Below are 12,710 nucleotides of genomic sequence, written 5' to 3' on the forward strand. Positions count from 1 at the left end.
GACTCTTATCCTTTCTAGAATTCCTAGAGAATCTATTGTCTTTACTATTCATGAGCCCAATACCTGTTTGAATGAATGTGTAGGATGGATGTTATCCATGTCAATTCCCTTAGGTCTTCTTTCAAATAAAAGTACTGCTGGAAGGTAACCCAGTAGGTCCTGAGTACATAGACATGAATTAAGAGCACTGGGCTTGGGTGGCCAAATGGGGATGAAGGGGAAAAGTTGGAGAGAACAAGTTGAATAAGAAAGTTGGAGCTGCTAAAGACACCTGTCATCATTGTAGCAGTTTTTCATGGCCTGGTCTTGGTCTTGGAGATGCTATGGAACCGGCGTATTAATTTGGAAAGATACCTTATGAGCTCTAAACACGGAGAAGAGTTAGAATTCGTGAACACAGGGGATTGTGTAATATCTAGGCCCACCAGAAGGTGGCGCACTGACACTAATTCAATGGTCTGGCAGCTTCGCTTCTGGGGATCCCCCAAATTGATGTATTCTGATGGGTAGCTCTCCTCTGCATTTTATGTGATTCAGTGCCGCCTCCTGCTTTTCCCCTCCTCTGTCCCTATCTACTCTGCTTTTTCACAATGTAAAAAGATGAAACTGACTCCAGTCTGTAGGCTGGAGAGTGTCTTCCATTGGACTTTCACCTTTTGGAAGGTTCTGGCTGAGATGAGCTAGAGGTGGTGCCTCAGCTTCCTCTTAACCCCTGCTAAGGTACAGAACCAAACTCGAGTCATACCCTCTGCATTTGGATCTCCCATCTGGATTCTTAGAGGTGAGCCGTCGGTGCCTTTTTGGATAAAGGAGGTAAAGGGAGAAAAATCCCTTTCCTTCGTATATTTTCATTCCTCACCTCCCTTCGTTATTCTAGATTTCTTGTCTGAATTGCAGGAACAGCCTGTCTCTGTTTCTTCCCTGGATAACCTCATCTCACTCCTATATGGTGTTTTGTTCCTTTTATAGTACTATCACATTTATCATCTCCTTATATTTTCACAAGATAAGTGTCACAAGTATTTTCCTCTATTTTTTAAATCAAAATGATAGCTTTCATTATTATAGTTTTTTATAGTTGTCAACACCAATTTGCATGCACTGTTTGATTTGAGCCTCCCAACAGCTATGAGAAGTTTTTGGAGCATGGTATTAATATCCCCATTGTACAGATGAAAATACTCGTATACGGGAAAGCAAGTGGTTTTCCCAGAAAATATAAGAAGTATAAGCATCCAGTCATCAGGCTCCTAATGTTCCTCTACCATTCTGTTTCTTATTATGGATGATGCAAGTAAGGCTGCAAACGGAGTGTATGATATATCCAAGGTCCTACAGTCAATAATGGTGGGAATGGGGCTGGAATGAGCATTTCCTGATTCTCAGTTTAGCTTTCTTTTTATCCCACCAGAGTCCTTCTCCATAATCTAACAAACCATTGGCTATCTGTTCAGCCAATCAGTTTACCATCTAGCCTCTTAAAACTCTTGAGTGTGCGTCAGTCAACATCTTGACAGAAGGTCCCAGAGGTGAGTCCCTGAGGCATTCTGGAAAGCTCATCAGGAATGATTATTTTGAAGCTAAAAATGGATAAAAACAAAGACTGGAAAGAAATCCATCCAAATGTTTACAATGACTGTGTCTGGGTGGTGGGATTGCGGGCAGTTTATTTTTATTTCTTTGTGTTTCTGTATTTTCAGAATTTTTCTCAGTGAGATTCTATTACTTTTATAATGGAAAATAAACATTAATAATAATAGAAAAAAAGAAAAGATTTCGGCACAGGTATTGCCTCTGTTTGTGTGGCTGTGTGTGTGGGGGCTGTTACTGCACCACACTGGATTGGTTGGATAAGGCAGCAACCAGTCTCTGATCTTCTTTCATAAGACCTGCTCTGCTTCTTTGGTTCCCATTTCTTCCCTGAAGACCCAGCTGATGGTTTTGGCAGACTTTGCTCATCCTTGCTCCATCCCCGTAGCCCTGGTTGCCTCTACAAAGCCATAGCACACGACAGGGTAGGCTGGGCAGGTGGGACGGAGCCCCTGGAGGCATAGGGGGAACCAGTGCCTCACCCTCTCTTGGCCGAGCTTTGGGCTCCTGTGCTCCTCACTCCACCTGCTGTGGACTTATGTAACACATTCACAAGACTTCATTTTCCAGTAGATTGAAAGCAAAGCCACTGTTGATTTTCTCCAAAAAGATCTATTTGGAAGCGCAATTGCCTGGAATTACACGGTGGCGCGAGAGGCCAGACCTTGCTGTAAATAACTTTCCTCTCAGCCACAGGGGCCCGGCTGGCAGCGGAGTCCATGCTTCAGAGGACGGTGCTTGATGTGGAGTGTGTGTGTGTGTGTGTGTGTGAAAACAGGTGTGCACAGTCTTGGGGCCTTTGCTGGCCTGCCGCCACCTCTTCCACCTCTGGAGCTTTGCATCTGAATGAGCAGTGAGGGCAAAACGGGGGAAGGACTGGGCCTGTGCTTCTGGGCTCTCATCAACTGGTTTATATGGCCTCTCTCTGGTTACATCTCCCACCCTTCCCCAGAGGTAGGGGTCCTGGGGCTGTGTGAGGTCAAATGCCTTGTGCATCTTGTGCGTGCAGTGTGGGGTGGCACAAGAAGCAAGCTTTAGAATTGGACATATCTGGGTTCTAGTCCCAGATGTGCCGATTGCAGTTTATGGGACCTTAGCAAATGACTTGTATCTTTGACCTTTCTTTATCCACTAAAAACAAAGCAAAACAAAACTGGTGGTGCATTTGGGAGTTGAGAGTATCTGCATTTCAGTATTGTGAGGATGAAAGGGAGGAATCCTGGAGAAGACACAGTGCACGGTGCCTGACACTTGATCTGTGCTCTATAAATTCAACTCCATTATGTGCCCTGTGTTCCTTCCATGACAGGTTGAAATGAGAACAAAATCAATGGGTTCGGAACCAGGATGGCCCAAGCCCAAGTTGTGAAACATGCAAGGTTGGAGATGTTTTACCTCTTCTTTCCATACTCTCTTCCCCTATAGATGTCTATATCTCACATACGTGATTCTCCCAAAAAAAGACTGGAAGGAACTAACTTATACTGTGGTAGATGGGACTTAGTGGATATCTTCTCCTGGTTGGCATTCATATTTTGGGTCCTGCAGGGAAAACAGAGGGTGATCCTTAAACCAAGATGGCAGCATTTTATGCTCAGTAGCATCTTAATTGGGGAGCTGTTTTTAGATTAGAAAGTCTTAGCACTTACTCTGGCTATTCTTAAGACCAGCCTTATCTTGCAGGCATCAGAATGGGATTGCGCTTAGCTAAGTGGATGTTATTCTCTAAACTCACATGGTATTGTTCATTTCACATTTCTCCATCAAGTCTGGGAAACAGTGAAATCTAGCAAACCATGGACCACATCCTCAGCAAAAGACTTCCAGACAACCCTGCGGAAGATAGCCAGCTGCCCACCTACCCAACATTTGTTGAATCCCACTCCACAATGTAATAAAAACAGCCAACATTTATTGAATGTTTTGCCGAGTTCTTGTGTGCATTATTTCATTTAATCCTCATTTTTTTCTGGTGATATAGTTACTGTTATTATTATACTATTATTATAGCATAGTGATTAGGAGACAAGGAGCTGGAGCCAGATGACCTGGTTCAAATTTCCGCTCACTGGTCACTAGTAGCACAAACTCAACCAAACTAATTCTCTGTGCCTCAATTTTCTTATTTAAAGTAAGAATGTAATAGTACTTCTTCATAGGACTGTTTGGAGCCTTAAGTAATTCAGTGCACGTGAAATGTTCAGAAGAGTGCCTGGCTACTATTAGCCCCATTTAACATCTGAGAACATTGAGGATGAGTGGAGGGCAAGTGATCTTCCCAAGGACACCCAGCTGGTGATAGATCCAGGTCAAGAATCCGTGTCTTATGACTCCCCATCTAGTGCTTTTTCTTTGCTAGGGGGAAAGTGCAGGATCTTTTCTATCCCCACATTATCATCTCCCATGACAGCTCTCAGTCATAAGCAGCAGTGTTTCAAGATGGCTGAAAACCTGGGTGAGAAAAATTGAAGAGTTGAGAGGTGGCTTAATTAAACTCTAGTCCTTGAAAGCATGTAAAAAAAGGAGTTTCCTCACAAATCAGGGTCAATTTGTATGCCCATCTCAGGTGGGCAGCTTCGGCTTAAGCAGCAGAGCGGGCTTACTAACTAGTGGCCCTGGGGCCAGTGCCCAGGCTAGGACCATATCCAGCACTGGCTGCCACCAGGCCAGGTCCAGAGAAGCTTTGCTGCTACTTCTGACCCCAAGAAAAGAGTTAGCTCACGTGGTGAGCATAGATCAAGCTCTGAGTTTCCATCAGGGAAAAAAAATGAACGGCTACTTTACAGAATATGATAACTAACCATTGATGGCATCAAAATAGAATGTGGAGTGGAAGTTATACTTTCTAAAGACTTTTTCTCTTTCCTAGAGTGACCTAGAACAAACCTTCTCTAGGCCAAGTCCAATAAGGCCCCACGTGTCTCAGATCAAGAGGCTGGGTCAGACAGGGAGAAGGTCACCAAGGAGTCTTCTTTTGCCCTCCTCCCATTTCCCCGGATCTCCCCTGACAAAGCGCCTACATTTCTACTCTTAGCAATTTACTCTTTTGGGCGTTGCTAGTGGGTTTTTTTTTTCGTGAATATTCAATTAAATTTCCAATATCCCCAAGAGGGCAATACATTACGCTAAATCATGTAGTATCTTATTCAGAAGTCTATTCCTCTCTGTTCGGATGCAGCACACAGCTAGATACCTAAAGCCAATTTAGAACTGGAATATAGGCAAGGTGCCTTGGGAGGAGAGAGAGCGGGCAATCTTTGCTAATTCACCATTTTGCCTTGGCCAGCCTGCTTTGTGCATTTTTGCTTGGCAAAGAGCTGCTGGAAGAAGTTCCAGCTGAAGTTAAGTTAGAACAGGGAGCTGTGATCCAGCATAAGAAAGCATCCCACTCAACCAAGGTAATTAAGAGTTTGTCCTCCCTTCTTTCCTTCTTCCAGCATAAGAAAGAGCATCCTACTTGTTACGGGTTGAATTGCATCCTCCCAGAAGATGCCTAAGTGTTAACCCCCAGTACCTGTGAATGTGACCTCATTTGGAAATAGGGTCTTTGCAGGGATTAAGATGAGGTCATTAGGGTGGGTCCTAATCTGATATGACTAGTGTTCTTATAAAAAGAGGAAGTTAGGATATAGAGACAGACATGCACACAGGGAGAACACCACGTGAAGCTGAAGGCAGAGATTGGGGTGATGTACCTACTAGCCATGGAGTGCCAATGATCGCCAGCAAACCACCAGATGTTAGACGAGAGGTCTGGAACAGATTCTCCTTTACAGCCCTCAGAAGGAACTAACCCTGGTAACACCTTGATCTTGGGGTTCCAGCTTCCAGAACTGTGAGACAATAAATTTCTGTTGTTTAAACCGCCTAGTTTGTGGTACTTTGTTATGGCATCCTTAACACATGAATACACCACTGAACAAAGATAACTAAGAGTTTGTCCTTTCTTCTTTCAGTAAATATTTAGTGATTACCTACTGTATGCCAGGGACAATGCCAAGTACTGGAAACAATACCTTGGATAAGATCTTTGCTTCTAAGGAGTTCATAGACTACCAGGATGTAGGTAAGTAAACAGACCATTCTCAGCAGTAGGATAAGTATTTAATGTCTATTCTTCCTTCTAGACCATTGGCTCTCAACCATGGCCATATACTAGAATCTCTTGGGAACTTTAAAAAAATGCGTATGACCAGGCCCCACTCCAAGACATTTTGATCTTATTGGCCTGGGGTAGGAACACAAGGCATCAGTATTTTATAAATCTTTCTAAGTAATTCCAAAGACTATGGTTGTTGAGAACCACTGTTTTAAAATATAACCATAATGAATGTTCCACTCCAGACCAGTTAGATTAAAACGGTAATGATATTTTTAAAAAGCTTCCCAGGTGATTCTAATGTGTAGCCAGGGTTGAGAACCATTTTCTCTTGTGAGGTAGAAATTGTATCTGTCTTGTTGAATGTCACTTCCTCTCTACAGTGCCTAGCTTAGAGAAGGTAGTCAATAAAAAATTGTTGAGTCAGCATCTATGATGAGAAAAGTATCAGGTGCCATGGGTAACCAGAAGATGAGTACTCAGTGCGGTTGTGGGAAAACTGAGACCCAAAAGTCAATTTAGTTGGGCAAGGAGGGAAAAGAAGAGTGTTTCTAGCAGAGGGAAGAGTGAGTGCATATGGTCAAGGGGGTGGACATGGCTCAGCGTGGCTGGAGAATCATCTGTGGGTAGTGAGAGGTAAGGATGGAAAGGTAAGGAAGGGCTGGGTCATGAAGAGCCTTGTAAGCCATGATGAGGAGTTTGGGTTCTGCCTGAGGCTTATTTGAGTTACCTTGAAGACATAGCCTTGTGCTCTCAAGGCTGATGTTTGATGTCTTGGCCCTGGTACTCACACAGGTCCAGGTTTGGGCTCAGAATGTTGCACTTTTTCTCTTTGAAGACAGAAGGCCAGAGAGGGTGTGGTGTCTTGGAACCTGAGTGTGGAGGCCCAACTGGTGGGAGGAACATTATTAACCTCCCAGAGACTACCAAGTAATGTAACTGCGTCACACTCCCTAACTGTGACCCGCCATCACCAAGAGGTTCCCAACACTTTTTCCACACTTCCATGTCTTGGGTTGACACCAAGACAGCTTTCACATCCCTCCCTTCCCATGCTTCCCGAGGTTCATTTTAATTCCATTTTACCTGGATAAACGTTGCAGGGGTGGTGGGGGGAGGTGCAGGGAGAAAGCTCTGTGTGATTTCCCCCAGGTGCTGGCTGGCTCCCATAGGAGAGCCCTTTAGTAGGGTGGGTTGATAGCTGAGGGAGGGACCAAACCTGGGATCCTAAAGGTTTGTTCATGGTGCGTAGCATCCCTTGGGTGTTTGCTTGTCCGAGCGCACTGTTGTCAACAGTGCCCAATTTACTACTCTCTGCAGATTTCATTAACAGCCTGCCTGCTCCACTCTGAGTCCTTAATGAAGATATTAAATAAAATTTGATGTTATTATTGCTGTTTGTACAGCACTTTATATTTACGAAGTGCTTTGAGAACATTTTTATTCTTTTCCAGGCAATAGTCCCATGAAGTTGCTGTCCCCATTCTCCAGAGAAGGCCCTTGGGAGTTCATGGATTTGTTGAGAACCCTGCAGCCAGGCACCCCCTGCCCCCAGGGGGGATTACTCTCCCTCCTTTTGCCCAAAACCCAACTCATGGAGCTGCACCAGCTCCTCAGGGGCCCATCTGACCCCTCACACCCTCCCTACAAGTTCCAGGCTTCGCTCTCTGAATATTATTCCTCTTCTCCCGTCTTAAGTCTTAACAGTTTTGTGTTTTTGCTTCAGGAAAGCCTTAGTCTTCTCTTAGTCAATTTGAATGAATTTGCAAGTACAATTTCTTCATGGGCATCAAATGTCTTGCTGACCTTCTAAACACACAGTGTTCCGTGGGGCCACTGCTGTCCATCCTGCCTCTTCTCCTAGGCCTGTCAGCGGTGCTGTGGATGTGTCTGGCATGATCTGTCCTTTGTAAACATTGCAGGGCAAACAACACTGTTGTCTTTTGCGTGTGACAATGCCCCCCCCCCCCCCAGCCTTACTGTAGGAGACTTCAAATCAGGCTCCCGTGACAGCATCTCTGTAAGAAATTGGAGAGAAAATAAACCTCATAAACAAAGTCACTGAAAGCTGCTCAGGTTGGCTTGTCAGAGCAGTTGAATAAGGCACATTAATAGGTTTGCTTGGCTCTCTGTACCTTGGTTTTCTCATATGTTAAATGAGGACATTAATGAAAAGGCAAGTATGTAAAGAGTTTCCTGCTTTAATGACTCAACCATTTAGGGAGGGACTTTTTACAACACTATTTTTAACTTCACATTTTAAAAATCTATCTTACTAATTTTCTATCTCTACCATATGATTCTATCGTCATGTTGCCTTCTCTGTTCATGCTCCATCTCTATCTCATTCTATCTCATCTGGCTGACTTTCTCTTCCTTTCTTCATCTCTCTCATTTTCATTCATTTTTTCCTTTTTCTGCTGCATTGAATGTCATCACCCTCCTGTTCTGCTCCTCATCTCAGCCCATGGAAGGGCCTCTGCTGTTTCTGATGGCGTCATCCCACAGGATTCTGCCTTTCCTCCTTAGCCTCCGCAGGATTACTTCCTGTAAGTGTCTGACGGAAGATTTGTGGTGCAGTGCGGGACATCTAGAGAGTGGGGGTGATGGTGGACAGACCAATGGCCCCTCACGTTGTTATTGGGTGGTGGAGGGGGTGGGGTGTGGTGAGGTTGTGAAAAGCAGAGGGGATTGTAGATCCTTTGACTCAGGGAGCTACTTTCTGGGCAGATGGCACTGAGGGGTACAGAAAGTGTCAAAAGAGGGTTTGGCAACACATTGCAGTGAATGGAAAGAACATTGAACTGAGAATTAGGATTGTTAAAATGAGAAACTGTGAAGACCTTACAAACTTGCAAGCTAACAAGTTAGTCTGCCAGTTATATATATATATAATATATATGCACATGATTATATACACATGTGTGATTAATATATGTATGTGTATGTATCCAATATATCATACATATACACATGTTTACATTACAGCACGTGTGACAAATATATGTATGTGTATATATTCATATGTATGGTACACATACACACATGTATTCACATACACATGTATATATATGCCTGCATATATGTGTATGTATATGTATATACACACACACTAGTATCAGTATATATACTGACAGAAGACACAAGATCTGGGTCAGAGACCAAAACATTGGTTACTTATGACCAAAGCAGCAACCAGAGCAATCTTGAGCATCAATTCTCTGAGTCCCAATCCCCACAGGGTGGTGGTAAGGGCCAGATGGTACCTGCACATTGCAGTGGGCTGTATCAAGGGGAGGATCCCCTCCAGTTAGGAAACTCTCTGATTTTATCTAGGGCTGCTGGTGACCTGTTCATCCTCCTGTCTGGAGAGAGAATCTTCTCTTTACTCTGGAATGTAAGCCAATCTTCATGGAGAGAAGGAGGAGACCTCACTCTCCTGGAATGGCTCCGATGAGGGAGACGTTCTCTATCTTTGTTTATTGGTGAGGAAAGAGATCTGCCTTCTGACCTGGAGAGAGATACTGTCTTTAGCTTCCAAGGATGTTTTACTATGCAAACACCCTTGAAAAGATTGTCAGTGTCCTTTGCCCAGCCCATGCAGAAAGGTGAGATATTCGTGGAGAATTGTCTCTGAAGAAAGACCCTCAGGTATAAAAGGAGGGACTTAGATGACTTTAGAGACATTGAAAATGTGGGACGTGTGTGTGCCACCACTCTCCAAATCTATGCCCAAGACAGACATAACTAATCAATTGTGGTTTTCTGGTGCAAAACCCTCAGCATTCTCTACTGTGCTGATTATTTCCAAATTACTCGAGCTATGTAAAATCATATTCTTCATATTTCCCCCTTGTGTTCTTTTTCTCCTTGTCTGAATCCGTGTAGGTATTTCACTCTCCCTAAGTAGGGGGAAAAGGAGAACATATCTTTTGAGGTAATTTTGTGGTTTGAGGTTTTCATATGATGCAAGTTTCTAATCCTACCAAAGAACATTCACAGCTTAATCTGTGAGAACTTTAGCTTTTAATCTAGAGATGCTCCCCTTCCACACAGGGATTACAAGGAGAACAGTTGTCCATTGTAATGTCTCTGTCTCACCATTGGCTATGAAAGGATTGATTCCCCAGATTCCACTCGTGTGCTGTGTTGGAACCCTCTGACTATGCAGAAGATTCTCAAAGAAATATGTCACTGGTGACTATGTGCTTGGAGAAGGGAATCCTGCATCCAAATAGATGCAGTCTGAGACTTCTTCCGACTCTGAAATTGGGCCAATGATGCTCTGCGCATTCGGAAGACGCCCCTTTTCCCTTTAAGCCAATTTGGAGTCTACTCCCAGACAAGCAATCTTCTCCTTCTCATGTCCTATGCTCCAACTTCTCCATTTATTCAGTGGGTAGATGTCAAGGTGTGTGACTAATGTAGTGGAGTTCCTGCTGGAGATCTGGTTATATCTTATTGTTGCTGAAATGAAAAGAATCAAGAGGATAATGAGAAAAGTGTATGAACATCAAGCAGGGCATCAAAAGATGGGAGATACTGATTAGCTATGTGACCTTGGACAAGTTACCTAACCTCTTTTTGTGCCTTGGGTATCCTTTCTTGAAAATGAAGATGATAATGCCTGCTTGGCTGTCTATCTCATGGGGATATTGGCAGAGCAAATGAGTTCATGTTCAGTGTATGAGGTGCTTAAAGGAAAGATGCTGGCTGAATGTAAAGTTTGCTTTTGCAGCACTAAATCTCATCACCTTCTTGTTCTGCTCCTCATCTCAGCCCGTGGAGGGGCCTCTGCTGTTTCTGATGGAGTCACCCCACAAGATTCTGTCTTTCCTTCCTAGCCCCTGCTGGATTACTTCCTGTAAGTGTCTGATGGAGGATTTGTCGTGTAGTGTGGGCCATCTAGAGAGTGGGGGTAATGGTGAAAAGATCCATTGCCCCCTCACATTGTTATTGGGTGATGGGGGGGTGTAGGGCATGGTCAAGTTGTGAATAGAATTGTGGATTTTTTGACTCAGGGAGCTACTTTCTAGGTAGGAGGCACTGAGGGGTACAGAAAAGGTCAAAATAGGGCTGGCTATGCACACAAATCAAGTGTAATGAGAGGGCCATGGACTGGATCTGGGATTCTGTCCCTCTTGGGTCACAATTAATCGGTATGTGGCTAATGTACCGGGAAGATGCCTGGTGATCTGTGATACTTGGAATTTTTTTTTTTTTTTTGGTTCCTGTAGAAATCTGAAGATAATTCAAAAGTTTACCAGTGGACTAGCCAGCCAACCTGCCTGCTCCTTTTCTTTCTATCTCCCTGCCTCCCTCCCTCGACAAATATTTATTTATACATCCTTTGTAACTGAAGATAAGCATCTTTGAAATCAGGCCTGTTGACACATGTCTAAACACTCTTTAACTGAGAGACAGATATTCACAGAAACATTTTTAAATGTCCACACACTAACACATCGATTGTCAAATTCTAATCATAAGGGTCAAATCGGGATTCTGACACTAAGTTTTAGAATGTTCTAATGTGGATCAGCATTTTTCCTGGTACAACCCTCATGAATCTGCAGTGTCTGTGTGTAGCTATGTGAGATGCTTTGTTCATTAACGTTGCAAAGCGAAGTGCTCAGTGAAAAGTACTGGAGAATTATATATCATTATTATACAACTGTTTAGAAGCACAGACAAGTAAAACCTGTATTGAAAGTGGTGGATGTTTTTCCAGAGCCATGTTGCCAATCTCAAGTCCACTCCAGACAGAGGGGTTTAGCTCTGAGTGTCCCGGGCGCCATGTGGACATTCCTTTAATTTCCTTTTTTTAGTGCAGAAAGGTGCTTGCAACGATGCTTCAGATGAATAATTCTGCTGCCAGGGCCAATATGCGACTCATTCCACATGAGTGTTCTCTCGTGCTCTAACCTGGTTTGCGTTCAGGTAATTCTGGTAGTGGGACATTTGCTTCTTGCCTGGGGGACCATTTCCAGCATCTAGCCATCCAACCAGTTAGTCAGAGAACTGAGCCCTGATTTAAGGAGTGAAATAAGTATTTGCAGAACTGTGCGAAAAAGAGAACTATGGATATGACACATTGACCTGTTTTAAGAAGCCAGGGTAGCTTCAAGGCTTTTGAATTTGTTTGCCCAGCTGTCAGGGATAACTGTGAGCTGTGAGAATGGCTGAGACCCAAATCCTGAGATTTTTTTTTTCACCTCAGAAAATTCGATTAACAAATCAGAATAATTGAAGTGCACATTTCCAGACCACTTCCTACATAAATTATGTATGTGTGTGAAGTCAGACCTGATCTCAGATCAGTTTTTCTTCCATGAAGCTGGAAGTACTTTGGGGCTGGAGCGAACTGGTTTGCACTTAACAGTTGTGTGATCTTTAAATTTCCTTCTAATAAAATGAGGAGAGTAATGCTTTCCCCACGGCCTTGCATGGAGATAAATAAGATAGAGCCCCAAGCACAGTCCTATTGCATGGGTCTCAGCACGTGGTCATTTGCTTTCTCTTTCTAGGAAGGAGGCTCAGCTTCCTGGTCCTCTGTTAAGCCTCCCCTGAATTCCCACTGATCCCTTTGGATGCCTCCATGATCCATGGACACCCTCTGGGCTGGGTGTGATGCTGTCCATCTCCAAAGCAGCCACTTTCCTTCCTCTCTCTTGCAGAGACCAGGCACCTAGAGAGGCAGAAGGACAGATCTCCCAGGCTGGCTGTCATCAGGTGCCACATCACTTGTGTTTATAGGTTCATATCACTTTGAAAAGCAGATGAGGGGTTCATCTACTTTTTAAAATTCAAAACATTCAAGTTCAACATATGAGGCAACAGTAGTAATTGTACTGTCAACTGACACAAACTGCAATGAGAAAAGACCTCCTCTGCTTCCCCTGCCTCAGATTGCACATCAGGATGTGCTAATTAAAGCATCTGTCTCTCTCCAGCTCCCATTATCAGACATCTTAATTTATTTACTTATTAAAAAATAAGCGGAGAATTTGTGCTTTGTTGC

At 43.7% G+C, this 12,710-nt stretch overlaps 1 protein-coding gene and 1 long non-coding RNA gene across 40 annotated transcripts in view; both read left to right on the forward strand.

Moving 5' to 3' along the window:
* The window catches only part of NRXN3 (neurexin 3), a 1,503,251-nt gene that overhangs the window by 252,375 nt on the left and 1,238,166 nt on the right, over positions 1–12,710 (forward strand). The window lies entirely within an intron of this gene.
* On the forward strand, positions 2,897–3,509 carry LOC139079429 (uncharacterized). Its single transcript, XR_011533078.1, has 2 exons — positions 2,897–2,969; positions 3,359–3,509. It is a non-coding gene; the product is annotated as an uncharacterized lncRNA (long non-coding RNA).

This window comes from Equus przewalskii, chromosome 25 (assembly GCF_037783145.1).
Source record: "Equus przewalskii isolate Varuska chromosome 25, EquPr2, whole genome shotgun sequence".
In the NCBI taxonomy this organism is placed as follows: Eukaryota; Metazoa; Chordata; class Mammalia; order Perissodactyla; family Equidae; genus Equus; species Equus przewalskii.